The sequence below is a fragment of the Ochotona curzoniae genome, unplaced genomic scaffold (assembly GCF_017591425.1).
Source record: "Ochotona curzoniae isolate NIBS_2020 unplaced genomic scaffold, NIBS_Ocur_1.0 contig_2318, whole genome shotgun sequence".
Lineage (NCBI taxonomy): Eukaryota > Metazoa > Chordata > Mammalia > Lagomorpha > Ochotonidae > Ochotona > Ochotona curzoniae.
Genome location: NW_024465419.1, coordinates 14,561,921 through 14,587,530, shown reverse-complemented (window position 1 = coordinate 14,587,530; position 25,610 = coordinate 14,561,921). Strand labels below are relative to the sequence as shown.

Genomic DNA, 25,610 nt, shown 5'->3' with positions numbered 1-25,610 from the left:
ACTCAAAGGCACAATGTGCACGCTTGTCAGTAGAAATACAATCTTGAAATTACAGAGCTCTTTGCTTGAATCTCTTGATGGCACCAATTTATTTTAAAAACATCTTTAAAAAATTATTTACTTAATAGAAAGGAGAGGTACAGAGAGAGGGGGAGAGACAGAAATAGTGAGATCTTTCATCTGCTTGTTTACGACCCAGAAGGCTACAATGGCCAGCTCTGGGCTAAGCCAAAGTCAGGAACCAGCAACTCCTTCTGGATCTCCCTGCTGGGTGCTAGGGCCCCAGCACTTGGGCTCTCTTCTGCTGTTTGTCCCGGTGCATTAGCTAGGACCCGGATAGGAAACAGAAGAGCCAGAACTCAAATTGGTACACCTGTGGCCACATATTGGCACACAAGTGCATATTGGCATTGCAGGCTGTGGCTTAGCACACTAATACAACAGCAGCCCCCAGTCTTCATTTTTTAGCACTCATTTGTTTGTCTGCCATTTCTTCCGAATAGCTTGGAAGACCCTGAAGGAGTGCAGTAGTGTCCTGTGTGTCCTAGGATCCCATGCAGGACTAGCAGTTAGGCTCTACAAAGCAGGTGGCTGTTCACATCTGGGTTTGCAAGGCTCTGTTTCCTTCATGCGCCACACAGGATCACACCCAGAATCAAAGTCTTCAAACAACTCACTCAGATCCAGTCTTCACTTCTTAAGTTTTTTTTTTCAATTTCTTCTTTAATATATAGATAATACATACTCCCCAAGGGTTGTTGTAAGACTATTAATGTATATGAAGTTCTTGGAACTGTAGTTGGCAAATGCTAAACATTTAATAAATACTAGTTCACTATCATATCATCTTTATCAAAGTTGGCTCATGTAAAAATTAGAACATCATGTGGCAGTGATCTTCAAAGCTTTATTTTTTAAAAAATGATAACCTGTTGAAGCTTTCTGAGGGTGCAAAGCAATTGGTTGAATTTGAAATTATCTGAGTTTTTAAGTGTAGGTGTCAGACAACGTTGATGTAGCTCTTTGTGCACGTGGCACCTTTATGATGTTAGTCTCTGACTTACTTGCAACAAATCTTCTATATAGGTAATAGTTCAAATGTCCATAGTTGGTCTTTCTCTCCCAGATGGATGGTTATTTGCTGTTTCCTACAGTGAAGGGACTAGATGGCCCATGTAGACACCTACAGTTTTGGCTATGTACTTCAGGTGTTTAGGAGGCATCAAAGAACAGTGTCCCCGGAGCCAGGTTGCTTGGTTTAAGCTGGTAAAGGAAATTTGAAAGGAGCCTTTTCACATTGCCTTCTCAGCACCGGATCACCAATAGAGTCCAGTCCGTTCTTCCACAGATTGTTCCCATATCAGGCACAAGTTTCTCTGACGGAAAGAAGCTGATTTTTAATTTTCAGGATCTTCTCAATTGGTGATAACAGGGTTCCTTTGTTTCTCTCTGTCTAAAACTCTAGTCACATTGGTGAAATCACACTGGAGACAGTTTTCTAATTCAGAGCACATCTTGAGGGGAGTCCCTGTCATGAAACTGAATGCTTACTCAGTTATCCATGCATGCATTTAACAACTATATTTTGAACACTTGTATCAGGTACTATTTAAGGCTGTAAACAAAGTGAAAAAATATATGCAAAAATCTCTGACATTTAACATGTAGCTGCTGAGTTTTAACTTTCATATTATATAGTGAGCAAAAATTTCATGTATTTTATATATGTGGATTTAAGAGCAAAGTGCTACTTCCCACCATCCCCGCCCTCGTGCCCTCGTTGCCACCCTTTCTCTTACTCCCTCTCTCTTCTCTTCTTTTTACAATGATGTACTTTCAGTTATTTGATAAACACAAGCTCAACCCTCTACTGTGTAAATTGTGGTTTTTATTTGCATTTCCCTGATGGCTAGTGATCCTGAACACTTTTTCATGTGTCTGCCATTTGTATTTCATCCTTTGAAAAATGACTGTTCATATCCACTGTCTGTTTCATCACTGGATTATTTGTTTTACTGTTATTAAGTTTTTGAGCTCTTTATAGATCCTGGATATTAATCCTTTATCAGTTGCATACTCTGCAAATATTGTCTCCCACTCTGCTGGTTGTGCCTATTCCCTTTGCTGCTTAGCTTGGTGTAATCCCATTTGTCCAGTTTGGCTTTTATTGCCTGTACTTCTAGAGTCTTTTCCAAGCAGTCTTTGTCTCTGGTATTAATGTCTGTTTTATCTTATGTTAGGATGGCTACCCCTGCTTATTTTTGTTCCACAGTATCATGGAAAATATTCTTCTGTCTTGTCTGTTTGTATCTTTGTTGGTAATATGTGTTTCTTTCAGGCAATAAGTAGACAGGTCTTATTTTCAGTCCATTCAGCCAATCTGTATCTTTTTAAAATGACCAAATATCTAAATGTAAGATAGAAAGTATGAAGTTTCTAGAAGAACACATAGGAAAAACAATCTAGGATATTGATTCAGGTGGTGAATTTTGGACAAACCTTAAAACATAGGCAACAAAAGTAAAATAGATGAATAGGATTATATAAAATAGACAGAGTTTTACACAGCAAGCTATCAATAGAGTGAAGAGACATATAGATGAATGGGGAAAAAAGGATTTTCAAACTATTAAACAAGTGATTAGTATCTAGACTACTAAAATTTTTAAAAAATTCAACAGCAATAATAGGACCAATCCAGGTAATGCAACAAGGTAGAGGAATTCACCATGGGGGGAGGGTTTTGGGAGGGGTGGAGGGACTCCCAGTGCCTAAAAAACTGTGTCACATAATGCAATGTAATTAATAAAGAAAGAAATAGGTAAAAGATCTGAATAGACATTTCTCAATAAAAGGTGTATAGATAGCCAAGAAATATATTATAAAACACTAAAAATCATTAATCAATAAGGAAATAGAAAACAAACCACAGTGACATCTCACCTCAGTGAGATGGCTGATATTAAAGAGACCAAAAGTTGGGCCCGGTATGGTAGCCTAGTGGCTAAAGTCCTCTCCTTGCACATGCCAGAATCCCATATTGGCACCGGTTTAAATCCTGGCTGCTCCACTTCCCTTCCAGCTTGCTGCTTGTGGCCTGGGAAAGCAGTCAAGGATGGGCCAAAGCCTTAGAATCCTGCACCCACATGGGAGACCCAGAAGAGATTCCTGGCTCTTGGCTTTGGATCGACTCTGTTCCAGCTGTTGTGGACACTTGAGGAATAAATCATTGCATGGAAGATCTTGTTCTCTGTCTCTCCTCCTCTCTGTATTTCTGACATTCCAATAAAAATAATAAAATAACTCTTTAAAAAACAGAGAGACAGAAAGTTACAAATGCTGCCCGGATATGGAGGAAGGGAAACATGTACACACTGGATTTATGATCATTAAAGAGAACAGTATGAGCCAGACACAGAAAGACAAATACTGCATAGTCTTCTTCATATGTAGAAGTTAAAAAAGACTTTCCATATGAACATAGGGAAATAATTACTAGAACCTGGAAGGGTAGGAGGAGATAGAGTGAGGCTGGGTAGTGGATGTGCAGTTGGATACACAGAAGGAAGAAGTGAGTGCCCAGTGTTCTCCAGTGTGGCTGTATGACTGTAGATCACAGTAGGTTAGATACTTTCTGAGCAAATGAAGAAGAGGAGCTCCTAGGCTCCAGTCATAAGGTGAAGACAACGAGGAAAAAATGTTAAATATTCCACTTTGACCTGTATGTATTGTGTATCGTATACATGTGTTAAAATGACACTGTGCCCCAAATTGTGTATAATTAGTATTCATTAAGACTCTCTTTAATGTTTTGGTAAGTAAATATGTTTTAAAGGTGGAAATAATATCATATGGAAAAACAAAAAGAAGCATTGAATGAAAAGACAGTTGCTTGATAAGATCAAAAGGCATATATAAGAAATTACTACAAAATGTTGATGGAAAATGGACTTAAAATTAAAGTTTAGGGGCCAACTTTTTGTGGTATATAGTGCATTAAGCTGCCACCTGCCATGCCAGCATCCCATATGTATGCTGGTTGTGAGTTCCACCTACTCCATTTCTGATCTAACCACCTTCTAATGGCCTAGGTAAACCATAGAAGGTGGCTCAAGTGCTTAGCTCCTGCTATCCATGTGGGAGATGCAGAGGACTCTCCGGTCCTGGTTCAGCTCTGGCTGGTACAGTGATCTGGTGTATGAGCCAGTGAACGGGAGAAGTCTCTCACCCTCTCTTTGTTTCTCTCTGTATCCTGACTTTCAAAGTAAGTAAAGCTTAAAAAAAAAAGTATGTTTTGCTACAAGAAATTTAAAATCCAAAGGCAATTTTTCAAAGTATGCTTTTTATTCCATGATCATTTTAAAAGCTCTTAATGTGATAGCCTAAAAATTTTTTTATAAATCTATGGTGATGGAAAAACATCAGGATAAATAGTAAACCATAGAGTGATAAGACAATCACAGTTATATTCTGTAAAGTTTCTCCAAGCTGAGGTCCAGAGAACTGCATTCCCAAGAAGGATTCTCAGAAAGAAAAGGACAGTGAATATGAAGACAGTTATCAAACATTGCTTTGTCTAAACCATTTATTAAATCTGTGTTACAATTGTGTTGCTTTTATCTTACTGATGAAGATAATTATGTCTATTGAAAGAAAATGTTTTCACTCTCTTCAAAATATATTCTTACACAATTTTCTCTGAAGACAATGCACATTGTTAGGAAAAAAATTCGGTCATTTTAGATGAAAATGCTCATGAACACTAATCCCATATTCCAAGTGTTTTCAAAAAGTCTTATATTTTGAAGTGGTTCCCCAAGATATGTTGATAAGCAAATGAAAGGCTGTTTTTGGAGGCAACATGTCTGGCACCATCACAAACGATTCTAGCAAAGCTGTGAGGTAGGAAGAGATTGGGGCGGGGAGCAGCACAAAGCTGATGGAGTGATCACCATTATCTCTCTCGGATAAATTGGGAATTGGGGGAAGAATGATATCAGTTTGAAACTATGCAAAGCTATATATGGAAAGAACTGATATAGCTAACATTCTGAGAACTGCTGTGGAGTTTTAAAATGAGGTTCTCTAGCTGCTTGAAAAGGAAGTTCTGGTAAGAGTTTTTCCTGGGAAGCATTTATACCTAAAAGCATCATCTTAAAAGTGGCAACATTTAAAAATGATGAATCATCAATGAAGTGAAATTTGTATCTGAAGAATCGAAATCTGATTGTTCACAAATAGCAGAGCAGTGGTCTAAAGGGCAATTTGCAGGCAAATCAACACAAATGGCAGACAAATACTGGAAAAGTTTTCAATTTCTCTGGAACTTCAAAAAATAAAACCATTTAAGGCTAAGAACAATGAATAAGTACAAATGTATATAAAATAAAAATATAGGAGATATATTGTCAGGGCTATGGAGAAATGATATAATTCAATTCTTATTTCCATCAACAAGCAAAATTTCCATACTACAGCTTAGTAACCACTCTCTTTAGGATTACTTCCAGGGAAATGCCAGGAAGAAATCATGATCATATATTAAGATGCTTCCTAGTTGCCATTTATAGTAGGGGAATTCTACTGCAATTGAACTTTGCGGTAATCAGGAAATGGTTGAGTATTCCATGACATATCAGCTTGTTGCATGTGGGCAGCAGTTGAAGAGGTTAGGAAAAGTATAAATATGCAGGCTGTCAATCCCAAAAGGACAAATAGCATAGGTTCTCTCTGATATAAGGCAACCTCCGTGTAAAATACAAGATCAACAGATAAATAGGTAAACATGTGTAAACATATATTCATCCAGAAGAACTGTATAATGCAGACTAGTGTACCGAATATAAGATGGATTCCCAATGAAGCTGTTATAAATATCATGACAATAGGATGCTGGACTTTCTACCATTTTCTATACCTACAATGTCATGTCACCCTGAACTAGCAGAATGATGGGCTTGTGACTGTTGCTCACTCCCATACTGTTGTAACAGTATGGGAGGTAACATTGGGAGAGGAGGAGAAATGGGAAGGTGCAAGGGGAAATCTCTAAATCCCTAAGCCTATGGGGCTATAACATTAGAAATAAAAATTAACAAAGGACATAGTTGAATACTCCATGACATTCATCTTTCTGGCATGTGGGTAGCAGCTGAAGAGATTTAGGGAAAGGATAAATATGGAGGCTGTGGCAGTGTGGGGAAAATGTTTTCCTAATCCACTTTGGGAAATCGCCAAGGAAGACCCTTGGCTTCTGAAGGCCCTGGATTTGAATACCAGCTCTTGCATGTGTGATCTAACTTCACCTGTGAAGTCAAGTACCCCAGGCAAATGATGGGTGCCCCCTAGGATGCAAGGCTGTTGTGAAAACTTAGAGACAATGCCGGTGACGTGCTCTGCACAGTGCCAGCTGCAAAACAGGTCAGAGAACTGTTAATGTTGATCATCATAGTTATGTATGTTTGTTTTCTTTGTTAGTTGGAGAGTAAGGGCAGGCATTTGGTGTAGGTGTTTTGTTTTTTTTTTGTTTTTTTTTTTTTTTTTCTTATTAATAAATTTTATTTTGACATTCTTTACATAGTTAATTAGGGTAAGAAGGTTCAAGGGCTACAGGAAAGTGGATAATACTAATATGTTTTCCATATTGTTACCTTCATGTTTAAAAGGGGGGTTTTAAGGGAGAAGGCCCACCCAATTTCCCACCCTCCCCAAGTCCCGGGTGTAGGGCATGCTCTGAGGTCCTTGCTCAAGTGGTTTTGATATTGCAACAGTTATGAATCGCTGTCAATCTTGCCGCTCCAAGCACTATGAGGTCTTTGAAAAATCCACTGATTGACATAGTCCATCATAGCTTAGATGGTTGGTTGACCCGGTCTGTCTTCGCTCTTTTCTTTGTTATGGTTCTGAGTCCAGCATTTAGATTAGGAAGATCTCCAAAGAAACTTCTTGTATGTGCTAACAAGTACAGGGCCTGGCACCGTCCATCGCTCCAATCAGCTGGTGGTTGCAATTCCTGGGTTGGTTCTGTGTTCACTCCCGTCTTCCACTGGAGCCAATGGGTGTTGCAGTCCAGTCTGGTTCTGCCCAGCACATACTTGGCCCTCACATAAACCAGCGGGAGCTGTAGCCTAGGTTGGAGCGACCCACAATAACCCCAACCAGGCCCACCCCCTACCCTGGTTTGCCAGTAAGTGTAGCAGTAATCCAGTCTGTCCCACATCCCATTCCACCCCAGCCGCTGTCTTAGTTTTATGTCCTCCCGTGGAAGTGGTAACCCAAGAGGGATGAGCCCACTATTTCCCTCCCAGGCCTCTCCCACTCCCAGATTCCAGTTGATGCTGCCCAAACAAACCTCGCCCACTTTAATTTTGTTTGCACCAGTAGGAATAATCCGCCCAGCCTGGCTTTTCCCTGATCTAGTCCACATGAGGCGCACAGGTGTGGTAGCTCTGCCTAGTCTGGTCTGCCCCCATCCCAGCCCATGCTCTCCTGCGGAAGTAGCTGTCCAGCAAAGGAACCCTCCCTTATTCCCCTGCCAGCTCTGCCCACTTCCTTTCTTGTTCTCAGGCTGGTTGGGCGCTGCGGTCCCTTCTGGTACAGGCAACCTCACCTCGGCATTCCATAATGTGCACTAGTCTTTGTTGCGACCGACCCTGGGTCGACCCACACTGGTGCCTGGATTTGCCAGTGGATGATGTGGACAGATTCAGCCTGGTCTTGCCCCCACGTCTGCCAACTGTATGCCAGTGGGTAGGTTTCCATGGCCTTTTCTGGGCTGTTTCCTATCATGTTTCTTGCGTTTACCTGCTGGGTCTGTGTCCTGCCAGAGGAGTTGCCCAGGCTCCTCCATCAGAACCTCTCCCAATGCCAGGTTTCACGCTTACCAGTGGGTCCATGAGCCAACCCTACTCAGTCCACCTCCTGTCATAGCAGGAACTGTGGCTTTTCCTGACTGGCCTTCAACCCAATCTGGTGCTTGCTGTTGGATGTTCCAGCCCAGCCATGGTTTGTCCATACCCACGTATGGCTCACACATGGCTCAGTAGGGGTTTGAGACCCTGCCTAGTCCATCCCACATCTGCCCTGGTCCTCCAGAACACCAGGGGGAGTCGGGGTCCGGCCCAGTTCGGTGCATCCAATCCCAGTCCACACTTGTGCCAAGGGAGACTACAACTGTTTCCAGATCAGAACGCAGCCCCCTTCCAGGCCACGCGCCTCTTGGTGGGAACCTCAGCCCAGCTAGGGTTGTCCCCTTTGCTCCCCAACCGGGTCCGTTCCCAGGCATAGATCACATGCCTGCCAATGGATGCTCTGACTCAGCTTGGCACAACCCCTCCCCTGTCCCGAACTCTGCCTTAGACACTGTGACTCAGCGTCCCAGGCTCCCACAGACCAGCAGGTACAAGAGCCTAGCTCGGCATGACCTCTGCTCCCTCCTGGTTTCTAGTTTTACTTGTGGGCTAAGGTTTGCTCAGTCGTGCCTAATCTACTCTGTTCCATTACCAGTTGACACATTGGCCAACTGTTGGAGCTACTTGTGCAGGGCAAGCCCCAAGCCATAGCTTCTGCATGACTGGTATTTGGTGCTCAGAATTATTAGTGATTACAAGTTTTGCTAAGGAAGAGTTACTGCCTCTTTCAGGTCCAAGAAGCACAATGGGTTCAACCTGGAGCTAATTAAGCAGCAACTCAAAGAACCAAATCCCCAGAGCTCCCCAGCCGGGCGGCCAGCAGGCGGAGCCTGGCACCAATGGCGCACTGGCCGCCCGGGAGGACGGCTCACCATGTGCCCATGGCGGCCGTCCGGAATCCAGGCATGAGACGCCCCGTCCTGAGACCCACCAGCTGCCGGGAGGCAGCTGGAGGTTTAAAATTCCCAGGCCCAAGGTCGCGCCCCTCCCAAATCCCCTTCACCGCCCAATGAGGGCGGTGGCTGGGTGCCGGACCTGCCCAGTCCCGGAGGCCTCCCCCCCTCGGTCTACTCACCCCGAAGGAAGCGGCCCCCGAAACCCAGCAGGCCCGGGGAGGACGGCTCACCATGTGCCCATGGCGGCCGTCCGGAATCCAGGCATGAGACGCCCCGTCCTGAGACCCACCAGCTGCCGGGAGGCAGCTGGAGGTTTAAAATTCCCAGGCCCAAGGTCGCGCCCCTCCCAAATCCCCTTCACCGCCCAATGAGGGCGGTGGCTGGGTGCCGGACCTGCCCAGTCCCGGAGGCCTCCCCCCCTCGGTCTACTCACCCCGAAGGAAGCGGCCCCCGAAACCCAGCAGGCCCGGGGAGGACGGCTCACCATGTGCCCATGGCGGCCGTCCGGAATCCAGGCATGAGACGCCCCGTCCTGAGACCCACCAGGTGTAGGTGTTAATATGCTACGTTGGGTATCTGCACCGTGTTGAAATGTGTAGAATTAAGTTCTAGTTCCTTTCTCTATTTCAGTTTGATGTTGATGTGCACTGTGGGAGGCAGTAGTTGATGACTAAAGATGGGTAAAGATTGGTCCTTGCCACACATGGAGGGATCTGTATTGAGTTCCTGGCTCCTTACATGAGTCTGTATCATTCCCGGCCATTGCAGGCATTTGGGGAGTGAGCCACTAGATGGACAAGCTCTGTTTATCTGTCTGCCTTTCAAAAAAATTTTTTTAAATAAATAAAGATGGAAAAGAACATGAAGAAAATGTTGCAGTGAGTGTCAACGCCTGGTAATGGGATGGATAAAGTGTTTATTTTTGAGCATTTTCATTCATGGTGTCTCATACTTTTAAGCTATGGCCGTTTTAAAGCATATTCTTCTAAATGTGAACACCTCTCAGGATCACCTTCCCAGGGTTTCTTGTTTCCGGCAGGCTGCAGGGCTGGAATGCCAAGGTTAACCCCAGAGTCCCTGGTGCCAGTTTCACATGGGCCGGTTGTGACTTTATGCTTTCTGCAGCTGGTTTTGGAGTATTCTGCACTGTGAGGGTTTGGCCTTGCTCCTTGAGAACTGAAGCATGCTTGAAATTTCTGGTGTCTGAGAATCTTATTTACTTACTATTTTTTTAGTGGAAGGCTTAGCAATGCCACAGAATGCCACATTCACAGCAGGGGTCTTCCACCTGACCTGCTGGGAACAATGCACCTTTCAGGCTGCCGGGCAGTGACTAGCAGGCTCTGAACTCCCCTCTCTTTTGGGTGATTATTCTAAAATCTTCATTGTCCAAAATGCCTCCTTAGCAGCTGGATGGTGGAATACATCCTTCTATCAATTTAGTTTGTCTGGTTTTGTTTTTTTGTTTTTTCTTTTCCTGTTTTGGAATGTGTGTGTGTGTTGCAGGGGATATGGGGGATGGATAAGTGCTTGACTCAAGAAGAAAAAAAACAACAGCGTATCACATGTTATTTCTGTGCATCTGCATTATTGATGCAGCCAAAAACTCAAGGGAAGAGGCTAAAGCCAGAATGATTATTCGGCTTGGGAACTGCAAAGGCAGGCAAGCAATAGAGACTTTCTTTAAATGTGGGTAGCAGGAAAATCAAATGACAATCCGGAAAGAACATATTCTAAGGCATGAACTCTCCAATGTTCTGCCAATTAACCATGAAAAGGATGGCAGTTCATCAAGTGCTGAATGTGCTCCTTAGGCTTCCGGAGGTTTTTCTGTGGGTTACAAGGCACAGGGCAAGTTGATTCTGTTTGCCTCAGAGGACACCTTCCCAGGCAGAAGAAGTAAGAACTAAGGGGCTTCTATTCCAGTATTTGAATTGGTATCAGAAGAGCTCAGTTTGTATTTGGGCAAGAAGCCAAAGTGACCAGCAGGACAGACACACAGGGCTGTACTAAGTAGCTTGAATGATGAAAATATCATCTCTGATTGTGAAACAGATGGAAACTTTTAGGAAAGCAAGCCAGGAAAAGCCTGGGGGGTCAGACTGCTATCATTCTTTTTTTTAAAACTCACTTTTTTAAAGAGCAATTTTGAGTGCACGACAAAATTAACAGGAAGATAACAGATTGTCTACATGCTTCTACCCCAACATGTGTGGCCTTCCCGGAGATCAGCATCCATAGTGGTACACTTGTTATAATGGATGAAGCTTGTTTGGACACCTGATTGACCACCTGATATACTTGGTTTGTGTTAGGGTTCACTTTTGACATTTCATTCTATAGGTTTGGACAGCTGTGTGATTCCTTGGGTCTGCAGAGGCGGTATCCTAGGAGAGGGAAAATTACACCTCTACCTCTAGGATTTTTCTACAAAGTCTGAGAATTAAATTAAGACAAGAGAGACAAATAGACATTTCATAGAACTTTCATGTGATATGGAAGCCCTCATAAGGAAACAAAAGCTCAAAAATGGAAAAATGTAAATACTTCAATTACATAAATGCAGATGTGGAAAACATTTAATTATATCATTCTGAAGTTACAATCATGTTTTCAAAAGTTTTTAACTTATCAAGAGGAGGTAGTTGGACTTTAAAAGTGCTAATTATTTTGCTGCATTAAGTTTGTATAGATTTGATTTAATTGAAAGAACTGTAACTATTACAGTTAGAATGCTTACCTGATGTACACATGTGTGAACATTATTTTTAAAGTTTTGCCTTAAAAATAGGCTTAGTGGTTCTGGGAATATATGGCATGGGTTTTCCCAGGGGTGCAGTCTTTAGCAAAGAAGGTAATGACAGCAAGTTGATAAGTCGATGCCCTATTTTCCCTTTTATAAAGACTAATGTAAGAGACCATGTTCTTTTAAAAAAATCTTTTGAAAGGCAGAATTACAGAAGAAGGAAACAGGTATCTTCCCCTGCTGACTCACTCCCCACTGGCCACAATGGCAGGAGCTTGGCCAATTCCGATCCATGAGGTTTTTCTGGGTCTCCAACATGGGTGCAGGGGCCCAAGAACTTGGGCTGTCTTCTACTTCCTTTTCAGGCTACAAGCAGGAAGCTGCATGGGAAGTGAGGCAGCTAAGACATGAACCACTGCCCATGTGGGGTAGCAGCGCCACAGACAGAGGCTTAGCCTAATATGCCACAGCTTCAGCCTGAAGAGAATGTTCAACATATTGTGGTTATGACTGTCACTAATTTGCTTTCAGATGGAAATAACCCAGACAAAATGAATATAAATTCATAATTTTCCAGATGCAAAAAACTATGGAAATCCAACTGGAGAAATCAGTAGAAACAAGAAAAATCATACTTTCTTTTCTTATAAAGCATTAACTTACAGTAAGCTGACTTACTGAGCAACTTTCTTAGTCTCCCAATCATGCAGATTAGCTCTATCTCAATAGCTGTGCCAAATACTTTGCTAAATTTGAACCTCAGTCCTTATAATCAACCTCCAAAATTATTGTCAGTATTTCCTTTTTGCAGATAAGAAAAACCAACTTTCAGGAAGGTAAAAGAAATTTCCCTAAGTCAAGGAGCCGAAGGGTTGTAGTGAGGAGGCCTATGTGTAGATTGGTGCCTGATTCCTAAGTCCACCCTCTTTTCCATTAGGACACAAGAATCCATGTGGCTAACATTTTGCATAAAAACCTCATAAAATGTGACTCTGGGCTAGAGCTCCATTTCAGAATTGACTCTCAGTTCAAACAGTGCATGCAGTTCCAACGCAAGCACCAGGGGAAAGCGTCTGGATTTGTCACTCTCTTGTGACCTCTTGCTTATCCTTGGGAAGCAAAGAGCTCCCAATGGTCTGTAGAAGTCAGATTTATAAAGGAGCAATAGTGGCAATATGAAAGCCAGGTGAAAGTTGTGGTCTTAAAAAGTCTTTTAAAAGCGGGGAGCAAAACTAAGCTTCCATGATAACGTTTGCTAGTAGAAAGAATATTTTGCCCCCACCCTTTTGTATAGCAAATTAAAGAGACTATTTGTGGGACTTTTTTCTACTATAGAAGTTGTTAGTTTCACAGGAAAAATTCTCTGTCTCTTAGAAAAATAAGATAATGCATCTTTCTCATTTAATCTGAGGAGGACAGGCAGGGTGTAGGTGGTGGTGGTTGGGATGTTGGGTAGGGTGCATGGCATTTTTATTCCTTAAGAGAGTTTTGTATTTCTTTTATGCCCCCTTTTTTTTCACCTAGCCTGGTGACTCAAACGTGTCCAGGAAAAACTGAAGAGTCTTTTCATGAATATTAGCAAATATTGACTAAACGTTATTGTTAATTTCCTGGAGAAATGAACTGTTTCTCTGTGTTCTGCAGTACCTTCTGAATGTACTGAACTCTTTCTTCTTCAAGGATTCCTGGAAATGTAAAAGCCTAATTAACAGATGGTGTCTTACCTGCACAAAATCTTTAGCATTTAAGGATTTTTTTTTGAGAGGCATCATATGAAGTCTCTCTCTCCCTCTCTCTCTCTCTCCCTCTCTCTCCCTCTCTCTCCCTCCCTCTCTTGGGATCAAACCAGGTACTGTGATGTGGGATGCTGGCGTCTGAACCATCATCTGGACTGCTAGCTGAAATGCCCAGCCACGCCAATTTCTTCTTGTTTTTTTGGTGATGTGTGCTCTAACGGTTGAATAGGTTTGACATATTTATCTGCTACAAATGGTGACTTCAATAGTTTTTAAGGAAGGTTATAGACACCACAGGACATGTCTATTACATCCTAATGACTTGTGGTTCATCACAGAACCCCAGACTACAAAGCAAGCTGGAATGTGTCTTTATATGTGGAAGTCGTTTCAAGCTAAGGATTTGTATTTCTTTGGGAGAGAGATGGGTTTGGGGATCACTAGCACCTAGACAGAGTAGTTGTCTCTTGCAGATGTCTGAACGACAGCCGTGGGAGCAGAGGGATCCAGGTAACTCTTCATAGAAACAAAAAGAAAAACCTGAGTGTGATAATGAAGTTGATGGGATCGGTTATTTGGACTGCCCTAAAGAACTTGATGGTTAGACAATTTCCTTAATTGGATAGCCTGACATTTTATAGTGGGGAGCTCACCATCACCTGACAATACCCAAGAAGCAGGTTCTGACCACTTTGGGAGGGTTTTGTAGAGGAAGTTTCTCCATTGGGTGAAAAAACTGTATTACCCCTAAGGTGTCTCATATTCTAAGAGCCCTTGAAAATCACCATTTCTTAACTTCTATGGGGTATATGTAAAAGGAATCCACATTCCAGAATGGGCACTTAACCTAAAGGTTAAGATGCCAGTTAAAATACTCCACAGGCTGCATGAGAGTGCTGGATTTCATTCCAAGGTCTAGTCCTGGCTCCAACATCAACTCTTTATTTTTAATTCATTTGTGAAAAGTGAGTCTGCTGGAGATAGGGTTGTTAATGGACATTTTTTCCCCAGCACTTCGAATATGACATTTTACTGCCTTGTGCCATTCATTGTTTCTGTGGTGGGGCATCAGTTGTTACTTTGATTAAAGTTTTATTTCATATGATGAGCCTTTTCCTTGTCTTTTTAAGATTTTGTTTGGATGAAAGACTCTCTCTCTCTCCCCTTCTATTACTCAACCTTTCAAATAAAAATAAAATAAATCTTTAACAAATATTTAATCTTGGCCCTAAGCATATCTCCTATGATGTGTCTGGGTGCATTTTTTTATATTTTTTATTTCACTTATTAGAGAGGCAGAGACAGACTAGGTTAGGCTTTTACATTCCAGCATTTCCATTTGGGTCTTTTGTATAATTTATATGATTATTGATGAATCAGTAAGACATTGTGATTGTAGCTTCTTTTACTTCATAAGGCATGATTTTCCTTAGTTCTTTGAAATATTTATAAATATTTCTATTCTATTTCTATACTCTGACAATATAATTATGGCTTTATAGTCTTTGTCAGCTATGATGTCTGAATCCTTTTTGCAGCATTAGCTTTTTATTACTATAATAAAATACCTTGGGTTAAACGCATATAGAAAGGAGGTCTCATAGTTCGTTTTTCTGAAGGTGCAAGGTTTAGGGACTCCATTTGGTGGTGGTCTGGTTTTTGGTAATATAAAGGGAATTATCAGGTAGCAAGAGGAAAGGACCATGTGTGTCTATCCATTTTTTCTCTAACTGGTCTCTTCTTAAACCAATAGGCATAACTCATGGGGATTTGACCCTCATGATTTAATCCAACCCAAAGGTTTCCCAAGGCTATACTATAATTAAGTTGTTACCTTCTTAGTAGCATTAACAATAAACTTTGAGGGGTCACCATGTCTTGCTTAAGTCTAACTGTAACACATGGACAGTTCCCATTGTTCACTTTCATTTTCCAGAGTTCGAGTTATACTTTCTCTTATGTATAAGAAATATTATTTCTGGATTTCCTTTTTTTTTTTTTGCATATCTCATGACATTCTGTTATTATCTGAATTTTTAAGATAATCTAGTGGAGCGATTTAATTTCTGTCTGCATCTCCCTGCCCCAATCCCATGATTGTTGTTGTTGTTGTTTTAGCCATGTAAGTATTCTAATGATGTCTGTTGGGCCCACATAATGAAGCCTTGGCTATCAGCCTTCTCGGGGCACAGCCTTGGGCATGTTCCTCCTCGCTTTCATTCTGGCCAGGCTCTCTGTCACTTTGCCTGATATCTCTGCTATGCTCTTGGCCTCCTTCAGTATTACACCCACATGTCAGGCTCCACTAATCATAGCTAATCACTCAAGGAGGTCTTAAGCTGGTCTGGGACATGAACAGCTCCATGATCTGAACCACTAAGATTCACCACGGACAGTTCCGAGGCACAAAGATCCTTGTACCCGTCTCTCTCCCTGTTCTTTTTGGTAAATCAACTGTTCTACATACTAGTTTTTGCTCTCCTATAATTATCAGCTTCTTATACCAAACCATTGGGTGGTAACTGATTGATAACTTTAAATCACCACAAGTTCTGTTTCAATTAAAGGCAGCGCTTCCTTGAGGGGAGAAGTGGATCTTCAAGATTTTCTTCCCTAACGAACTACTTCTAACGCAGGGTGAAATTTCTAAGCACTTAACATGATGGTTATTGCCCTTTAGTTATATTTATTCAGCATATATGTTCTGTAAGCACATGATTAAATCTTTACTCTTACTATTTCTATTTAGTCTATCATTTCTTTCCCTCCTTTCTTCTTTTGGGGATTGAGTAATGTGAAAACGTGTGTCCTTACGTCATTAACTGAGCTGCATGTTTTTTTCTTTCAGCAGCTCCTGTAAGGGATACGTTGTGGACTTCACCTTATTCAAGTCAGTTACTATTAATTTTGCAAGAAGGTGGACATGTTAGCATATTTTCTCTTCATTCCATCTTGCTTGTGTTAATATTGCTCTATGTTTTGAATTTACATTTGTTTCATGCCCCTGTTAACCCTTCTCATTTTATAAAATCAGTGTTAATTTTGGTTTATCTTTTTGTTGCCTTTTCTGTATCACTGTGTTCTCCTTCAGGATCATTTTTCTTCTGTCTAAACAACTGTGAAGAATGTGGATGTTAATTCTGCAAGGACTGAGTCTCTGGGTGTGTGACTGAAAATTTAAGCCACCCTTTTTTTAAAAGTTCTAATTCAGCTTTCATCTTGTAATAAATACAAATGCATATGCACTTGTAGAAACAATACAGAGAGAACCACAAAGTCCTGAACGCAGCATTTTGTAAAGCTGTCGTGTTGGCATGGAGGCGTCAAGATGCAAATGCATTCCTTCTTCCCATTGCCTTTTGCTTTATTTATTTTTTTACAACCCCTTCCTTGATACCTCATAACCCCTGGCAACCACAATTTACTTTATTTCTGTAATTTTGTCCTACCAAGAATGTCGCCAAAGTGGGACTGCATGATACATGGCCCTCTGAAATTGACTTTTCTACTCAACTACTTCTCTGTATGTTCATGCAAGTTTTTGTGTGTGTCGACCATTCATCCTAATTAATACTGACTTGCATTCCATGATATGAATGCTTCACTGAAAGCTCACTGAATGCTTCTATGTTGTGTTCAGCTCTGGCTAATGCAGTGATGGCTGCTGCAAACAAGGCTGTGTAGTTTTTGTACTCATGTGTGCCTGCATTCTCTGGGATGCCTAGGAGTGCAGTTGATGAGTTATGTGGTAATTGCATGCTTACTTTTCTAAGGAAACTACCAAACTGCTTTCTGGCTTGGCTATACCAACCTACTACATTCCCACCAGCGAAGTGTGAATGAATGTGTTTGTATGCATCCTTGCCTGCATTTGGTATTGTCATTATTTTTAATTTTAGCCATTTGGATTGCACTATGCTTTCAACTTGAGTTTCCCTAATGACAAAGGATATTGAGAATCTGTATGCATGCTGCTTTTCATGTGTAAAATTCTCTGATCATAACGTCTTTTCGGCTTTTCACCTGTGTTCTAATTGGATTGTTTAGTATTGAATCTTGAGAGTTCTTTATATAACCCAGGTAGGAATCCTTTCACAGATATTTTATCTGAAAATATCCCTTCCCCTGTCTGTAGCAATATTTGTCCCATCTTCATTTACTCCTTTTTTATATTGTGCTGTATCTGTTGTGTCTAAGAAATATCCACGGAGCCTTAGGCAACCATTTTCCCTGATGCTTTTTTTGGAAAGTTGCAGTTTGAGGTTTCACATTTAAATCTGTGATGCATTCTGGGTTCATCTTTGTCCAAGGTGTGAGATTTAGGCTGAAGTTCTATCATTCCTTCCCATCCCCCCTTTCTCCTTTCCGCTCTCCTTTCTCCATACCTCCCTTTTCTTCCTGCCTGTAAGTATCCGAGTTCTACAGCACCATGTGTTACTGAAAAGAATCTCTCCTCTGCTGAACTATGTTTGCTTGTTTGTTGAAAGGCAGTTATCCATATTATGTGAAGCCTTTTCTGGGTTCTCTGTTGTGTCAATCTGTGTGTCTGTACTCGCGCCAATACTGTACCACCCTGATAATTATCACTATAGGGCAAGTTCTGCAATCAGGTAGAGTGATTGCTTCAATTTTCTTTTCTGTCTTAAAGCCACTTTAATTATTTTAGTTTCTAAATTTGAGAGTTTTTTCTACAAAAATCTTGCTGAGACTTTAATCAGGGTTGTGTTAGTACTGCCTATCAATTAGAGGATAATTAATACCTTTGCTATCTTGAATTTTCCAACCTGTGACAAAGGAGTCTCTATGTATTTGATTTTCAAATTTTGGGGGGCATGTCATAGGTTTCTAGGTACAACTCCTATATATATTTTGCTAGATTTACCTTGTGCTTGATTTAATTCTGAATAGTTATAAATGGCATTGTATCCTTAAATTCAGTATCCAAATATTATTTAGAAATGTAGTTTGTTTTTGCATTTACCTTATAATCTTTTTGAATGTACTTGTTAGTTACAGGAAGCTGCTGCGTTGGGATTTGTTTTATAGTTTCCTTGAGATTTTCTACGTAGAAAATCATTTCATTTATCAGTAGACATTTTCCTTATCTACATGCATTCGTTTCGAGTTTGCTTTAGTGGCCAAAGCTTCAGCACCTGGTCAAAATAGATGACTGACAGCACATACCCTTGCTTATTGCCCATCATAGGAGAAAGTTCTAGTCTTTCACTGCTTAGTGTGAAACTGTACACTTGTGATACTTGCTTTTTTAAATTTTTCTTTAAATTTTTGCTTTCCTCTCCTTACTAATTTCCTATGAGTTGTTATCATAATTGGATGTTTGAGGTTTTTTTTCCTAACCTATCATTGTAGTGGAATATATGGATTGATATTTAAACATTGTACCAACTTTACCATTTTAATAAATGCTAGTAGGTTATGACATACAGTTATTTGCATGTATCTTGCCAGGTTATATGAGCTAATGTTTTGTAAGATTTATCATCTGTATTCAAGAAGTATATTCTATAGTTTTCTTTTGATACAGTCATCACTCAGTTTTGGCAGCAGAGTAATACTACTTTCATAAAACAAATTCCCGCCTTTATTTTCTAGAGGAGGCAATGTGAAGTGGATAACAAGCTCTTTAAACATGTACTAAAACTCTCCGGTGAACTATATAGAGCATAGGGATATCATTTTTGGAAAAATTATGAATTCACTTTTCTTAATTTATAATGCTCTTCAGATTATGTATTTGATAATTTGATTTCATTAAACAGTTGGTCCTTTTTCCTAAACTGTCAAATGTATCAGCATATAATTACTCATAGAATATCTTGAGTTCCCATCTGCTGGTTCACTCCTCAGATGCCCACGGATTCAAAGCTAGGAGCTGGAAACAGTCCAGGTGTCTTCCAGGTGCAGGCAGCAGGTCCCTAACTGTTCATGCCGTCTCTGCTGCCTCTCAGAGTCTGCGTTTGTAGGAAGCTGGAACCAGGTGTCGGAGCTCGGAACTGAGCCCAGTGCTGTGATGTGGAACATGGTTGTCCCAACTGGCATCTTAGCTGTCAGCAAAAATGCCTGCTCTCCTTATTTTTGATATTTTTTGATGTCATCGATTTTCTCTATTTTTAATTGTATCAGTTTTTCTCCCCTGCTATTTCCCTCTTTCTGCCTGCATTTGACTTAACTCTTCTTGAAGTTGGAACATAGATTGTTGATTTGAGATTTTTCTTTTCTAATGTGCACTTTGGGTGCTATAAATTTCCCTTTCAGTACAAGTTTATCTAAATTCAATGTCTTTTGAAACATTTTCATTCAATTGAATTTTTGAATTTGGGTTTTCTTCCTTTTAAGATTTAATTGTTTTTATGGGAAAGCCAGATTTACAGAGAGAAGTAGAGACAAGATCTTCCATCCGCTGGCTCACTACCCAAGTGGTCAGAGCAGATCCGAAGCCAGGAGCCAAGAGCCAGGAGCTTCTTTCAGGTCTCCAACGCAGGTGCAGGGTCTTAAGGCTTTGGGCCATCCTTCACTGTTTTCCCAGGTGGCCAGAAGCAGAGAGCTGGATGGGAAGTTGAGTAGTTGGGACACAAATTGGTGCATATATGGCATCCTGGCACATGCAATGTGAGGACGTTAGCCACTATATTACCACACTGGGCCCTAAAATTTAATTTTCTTAAGTAAATCCGGTTTGATTTACAAATTACTTTAGAAGTAGCTTCCAAATATTTCAGTTATTTAAGTTTATTTCTATTGTGATCAGAGTATTTTGAATTATTTTCAGTATCTTAAGATTAGCTTTATGGTTCAAAATACGGTCTCACTGAAGAATGCTTTAAAAAAAAAAGTTCTATAGATCCAGTACATGTGAGTTAGATGGTGTCATGTGATGGTGCTGCTGAGTTACTCCTCAATGATTACCCATCTAGTTGTTTTAGGAAACCCAGAGGGGCGTTAAGGTCTCCAGCTATAACTGTGGCTATGCCTCCTTCTCTTTTCAGTTCTCTTGGGTTTTGCTTCAAATATTTTCCACTGCTGCTGTTTGGTATACTCACATTTGGAATTATTATATCTTCCTAATGGATTAAACCTTTTTTGTTATTTAATATTCTTATTTCTGGTAATCTACTTTCTCTGGCTTCATTATTTCTAAAGCAGCTACTGCTTCACTTTAACATGTATGAGCCCTATTTACTCCTTTGAAAATAATATTTTCATCCTAATTATATCTAGGATGAGTTTTTATGGACCAATATTGCTAGCCCATTTAAAACAGTCTACTTGCCAATATCTGTATTTTAAGAGATATTTTGGACCATATGCATTCAATGTGCTTGTAAATACTGTAGCACTTACATTTGCCACTTTGTCCTTGTTTCTATGTTTTTCATCTCTGTTTCATTTTCCTAGCTGTGTTATTGAACATTTGTTAGGTTTTAATTAATCTATAGTGTATTTAAGTATTTTCCTAGTACAATATTTTTACTGGTTGCTGTAGGTATAACATTATAGATATATAACTTACTACAGGGGCAGGCATGTGACACTGTGGTCAGGTCACCACTTGGCATGTCCACATATCAGAGTTTTGGAGTTGAGTCCCTGGTACTCTACCTCCACTCCAGCTTCTGGCTATTATGCCTAGGAAGGCAGCAGATGAGGACTCAAGTACTTGGATGCTTGCCACCCACGTGGGAAAACAGACTGGAGTTTTAGGCTTTTGGCTTCCACCTGGCCCAGCCTGACTAGTGTAGGCTTCTGAGGAGTGAGCCAGCAGGTGGAAGAGCTCAGACTCAGTGCTTCTTTCCCTCCATGCCTTAAGTAAGCGTGTGAGTACAAATTATCACAGTCTACTCGTGTCGACATTTTACTGGGCCCCTCTCCCTTTTCCCTTTATATATATATATATATATAATTTAGAATTACATCCGAAAATGTGACAGTTTTATTTCAAATGTCACACTTAATTTCTCAAGCTTAAGAGAAGAAAACCTATTCTATCTATCCATATGTTTGTTTGCGATGTTCCCTTCTCTCAAAATTTCCTTTTCAGTAATTTATTTCTGCTCAAGAAACCTTCCTGGATCCATTTTCCTGTGGAAAATGAATTTGTTGGTGGCTGATTTTTTTCAACCAATTTTGATTTAATTTATAATGTGTTCCCAACAAATTTGTTTGCTGAATATTGGAGTCTGGGTTGATCTTTATTCAACTTGAAGATACTCCACTTTCCTTTTGAACTCCTTGGTTTCTGATGAGAAACGTATCGAGTCATATGGTTATTCTTCCTTATGGGTAAGTTGCCATTACTCTTCAGGTGCCTTCAGTATTCTGTATTTTCCTGAGAGTGAGCCTGTTTGTTTTCTCAACTTCTTGAATCTATATCATTTTTTTCCTCAAAACATCTGGAAAGTTTTAGTCATTATTTCTTCAGCTACCTCTATTCTGCACCCCTTGTCCTTCCAGAGATGCATATATTGATTTCTTAGGTTATTATTAGTAGTCCTGCAGCTGTCTAAAGTTCTGTTCACTTTTTTTTGGATCTGTATGCCTCTCGGGAGTGCAAATTTCTGTAGCTTCATTTTGAAAGGACATTTTCTCTGAGCATAGCAATCTGAATCAATATTATCTTCTATCTTTTCAAAGTGTGTTTTTTCGTGGTCTTCTGGATTTAGTAGTTCCTGATGAAATTTTTTGTTATGTTTTTAATGTGACGGTTTTCTGTCTGGCTGTTTTAGAATTTTGTCTGTCTTTTGTTTTTCAACAGATTATGTTTTGCTTCTGTGTGCTTTCTTTGTGGTTATCCTGTTGGGGTCACACAGGGTTTCTTAAATCTGTTTTGAACTTCTGGAATCAATGGTCTTTAAATGTTATTTCTGCCCTATTCTCTTCCCTTTCCTCTCTTCTTTTAGACACACATCTCTCCATTGTGTCCCATCATGTTTCTTAAATTGTTCTGTTTCTCATTTTCCTTTCTCATCACACTTCAGTTAGAAACTGTCTTATGATCTAGCTTCCTTTTCACTAAATTTCTCTTTGGATATCGATTTTAAAGCTTCTATTGTAGTCTTTCAGTTGCATGTTTTCAAAGCTTTAGTTTCAACATGTTCCGTTTTGGTAGATCTTTGGTATGTAGAACTGATCATGATATTATTTCCTTGGACATATTAATTATGATTGTTGTCAAGTCCATGTCTAATAACTATAGAATATTCATAACATTTGTGTATATCTCTATTTCTGCCTTTTTCCTTACAGATTTTGCGCTGTTAGGCCTTTCTCCTGGCAAAATCACTAAGATTTTTGAATGAATTGCAAATGATGCCTGAAACATTTAGAGGCTCTGAATGATGTCATCTCCTTTATACTGAGCTAATTTTTCTCTTTAAGATAGTTAGAATAGGGGCGAAGTACCTCGATCCAATGATTCGATATAATGATTCTAGGATGGGTACTGGCTTATATAAGGCCTAATTTCTTTCCTATATTTCATTATTTCTAGTACTTAACCTTCTGGCGATGAGATATGGAAGCTAAGTGTGTTTTCTAGGCGCCAGCTCGTTGGAGGATGCAGAGTTCTGTTTTTTTATTCTTTAATATGGCAGGACTCTGAACGCTACATGTATGATTATATCTCCCTGTTACGCTTTCATGCTTCATTTCTTGTTGTCTTTTCATACGATTTTTAGGAATTGGCAAATCTTTTACATTCTACTTTATTTTTACTATTGTTTATATATTTGAGAGGGATGCACATCCATGTGGGTCTTTGATTTTCGGGGGAGGGTTGAGGTATGGAGGAAGGCGGATGAGATAACTATTTCAGTTCCTTTTTTCTTCCTATGTCCATAGAGAGAGAGGTTAGAGAAGGGGTACCTGTTCCTTGCTGTCAAGCTACATCATCCAGGGGTGATATGACCATTTTATGTCACCTTAGGGACCCCAGTGTGGGTAAGAATATTCTGAAGGTGCTGTTTGAGTGGTCTTGGTATCTGAAACATTGTCAGCATTGTTGCATCAGAGTTGGGAAAATCTTTCTAGGGTCAACTGGCTGACCAGGTCTACTTCAGTGTATCCATATAACCTAGACATTTGTTGCAAAATTTGGCCAGGAGAGTTATTCAGTCTCTTCTGCTTTCATCTTTACATGATGTACTTGACATCCTCCATTGGCTTAGATGAGCTGGCTGTTGTATCTTTCACGCACATCTGGGTATGTTCTGTAATGCATGGGCAACAGCAACTGAGGAGGCTCTGTCCTGATACATGCACTCCAACATCAGACCACCTATCTTGTAATTTTCCTTGAGGCTTTTGAGTCCAGTAGGCTAATTGGAAAATCTCCCAAGAAACCTCACCTGGATACTTTCACACTTGACTCGTGTGCACCAGCTATTGCAGTCAGGCTCATCAGTCACCTGAACCAGGAATTGGCAGATTACTTAAATAGAAACTGTAGAGTGTTGAACCAGGATCTTGGTCCTACAAATCCTGAGTACTTTTGAAATTTGGTTCTAAATTTTTGTCTTTTCAGTGTGTGAGAATGCTAAGTTCTATGTCACTTTTAAGAGTCATACAAGGATTTAAGAAAAAAGACAGCAGATAATGAGAATGTTGAGATCAATTTAATACTATGAATTAAATATTTTGGTCTCCCCAGAATTCATGTTGGGATCTTTAACCACCTCTGCCACCTCCCTCTCCTGCCTTACAAGGTGGATCTTTTGGGATTAGTTCTGTTATAAAGGAGGGCCCTGGCTCAGGTTTTTGGTGCAGTAGTTATAACATCCCCTTGAGATGTTCACATCCATATGGAAGTTTCTGGATTCCAGCCCTGTTCTGATTGTGCTTACTGCTAAGACACACCCTGGAAGGCAGCATGTGGAAACCCAGCTAGCTGAGTCCCTGCCACTCGCTGAAGTGACCTGCACTGAGTTCCGGATTCCTGGCTTTAGCCCAGGCTGTTGTGGGCATTGGGGAGATGTGTCAGTAGATGGAAACTTTCTCTCTGTTGCCCGTATCTTTTTATGTGCATATTAAATATGTAAATAACAAATAAATATAGAAAGGAAGGGGAAAGGAAGAAAGGGAAGAAAAGAAAGCAGAAAGAGAAAATTAAGGAAAGAAAAATGTAGATTAAGAGGCTTCAAGCAGCCTTGTCCCTTCTATAATGTGAAAAAAAGGAAGCCATTTATGAGCAAAGAAATGCTGCCTCACCAAACCCCAAATCTGCTGGTACCTTGATCTTGGGCCTCCCAGCTTCTAGAACTATGGGAAATAAATATCAGTTGTTCATAAAACTCCTAGTGTAGGGTTTTTAATACTAGCTCAAATGGAGTAATATTCCCATGTTTGCTACCACTTGAAAAATCTCAGTGAGACTGTTTACATAAAAGATACTTTATCATAGTCAGAAACAGAAGTTACCCGAGTCTATAAAGTTGAACTATTTGCCTCAGTTAAGACTGTAATAATTTAGGCATAGTTTTATCCGGGTCATTCTTACTACTTGACTTTGCCCATTCTTCTTGATTCAGATCTTTCTGATTTGAAGTTTGTTTTTCTTGCTATATTGTTCCTTAAACCAATGCGAGAGTCATCACTGATGGAATACTCACTGTTTTCTGGTATCCATGCTGACGCAGGGTGATAGAGTTGAGTAAGGTTCCATCCTTTTCCTAGAGGTCTTCATAGCTACAACACAGTCAGACCGGATGAACCAGAAAGGACATGCACTTGAGCCCTCTACTCAGTGACATAGTGTCAGAATTCTGTGATCCAGTAACTTCTTAAACCTCACACTAGCCTTAAGGTGTCAACAGCACAGCCCAAAGACCTTCAGTAAGCAGTCTTGATATTCTTGGTGGAAAATGAGGTATAGAACATGCTTGGATAGATATTGTTAAATCTATCTGGATCACTTTCACCTTAAACATAGTCTGTCATTTAGAAAATTCAGCAATATTTCCAAAAGGACCTGGTGCAATAGGCTAGCAGCTAAAGTATTCATCTTGCATGTACCAGGATCCCATTTGGGTGCCTGTTCTAATCCCAGGAGCCTCACTTCCCATCCAGCTCCCTGTTTGTGGCCTGGGAAAGTAGTTGAGAATGGCCCAAAGCCTTGGGACCCTGCACCCACGTGGGAGATGTGGAAGAAGCTCTTGACTCCTGGCTTCAGATCAGCTCAGCTGTGCCGGTTGCAGTCACTTGGGGAGTGAACCATCAGAAGGAAGATCTTTCTCTCTGTCTTTCCTCCTTTATATATCTGACTTTGCAATAAAAATAAATCTTTTTGAAAAGTTTCCAAAAGCTTGTA

At 40.5% G+C, this 25,610-nt stretch overlaps 1 protein-coding gene across 1 annotated transcript in view; it reads left to right on the top strand.

Annotated features, from left to right (window-relative positions):
• Positions 1–25,610, top strand: part of NCALD (neurocalcin delta) — a 172,734-nt gene that overhangs the window by 58,973 nt on the left and 88,151 nt on the right. The window lies entirely within an intron of this gene.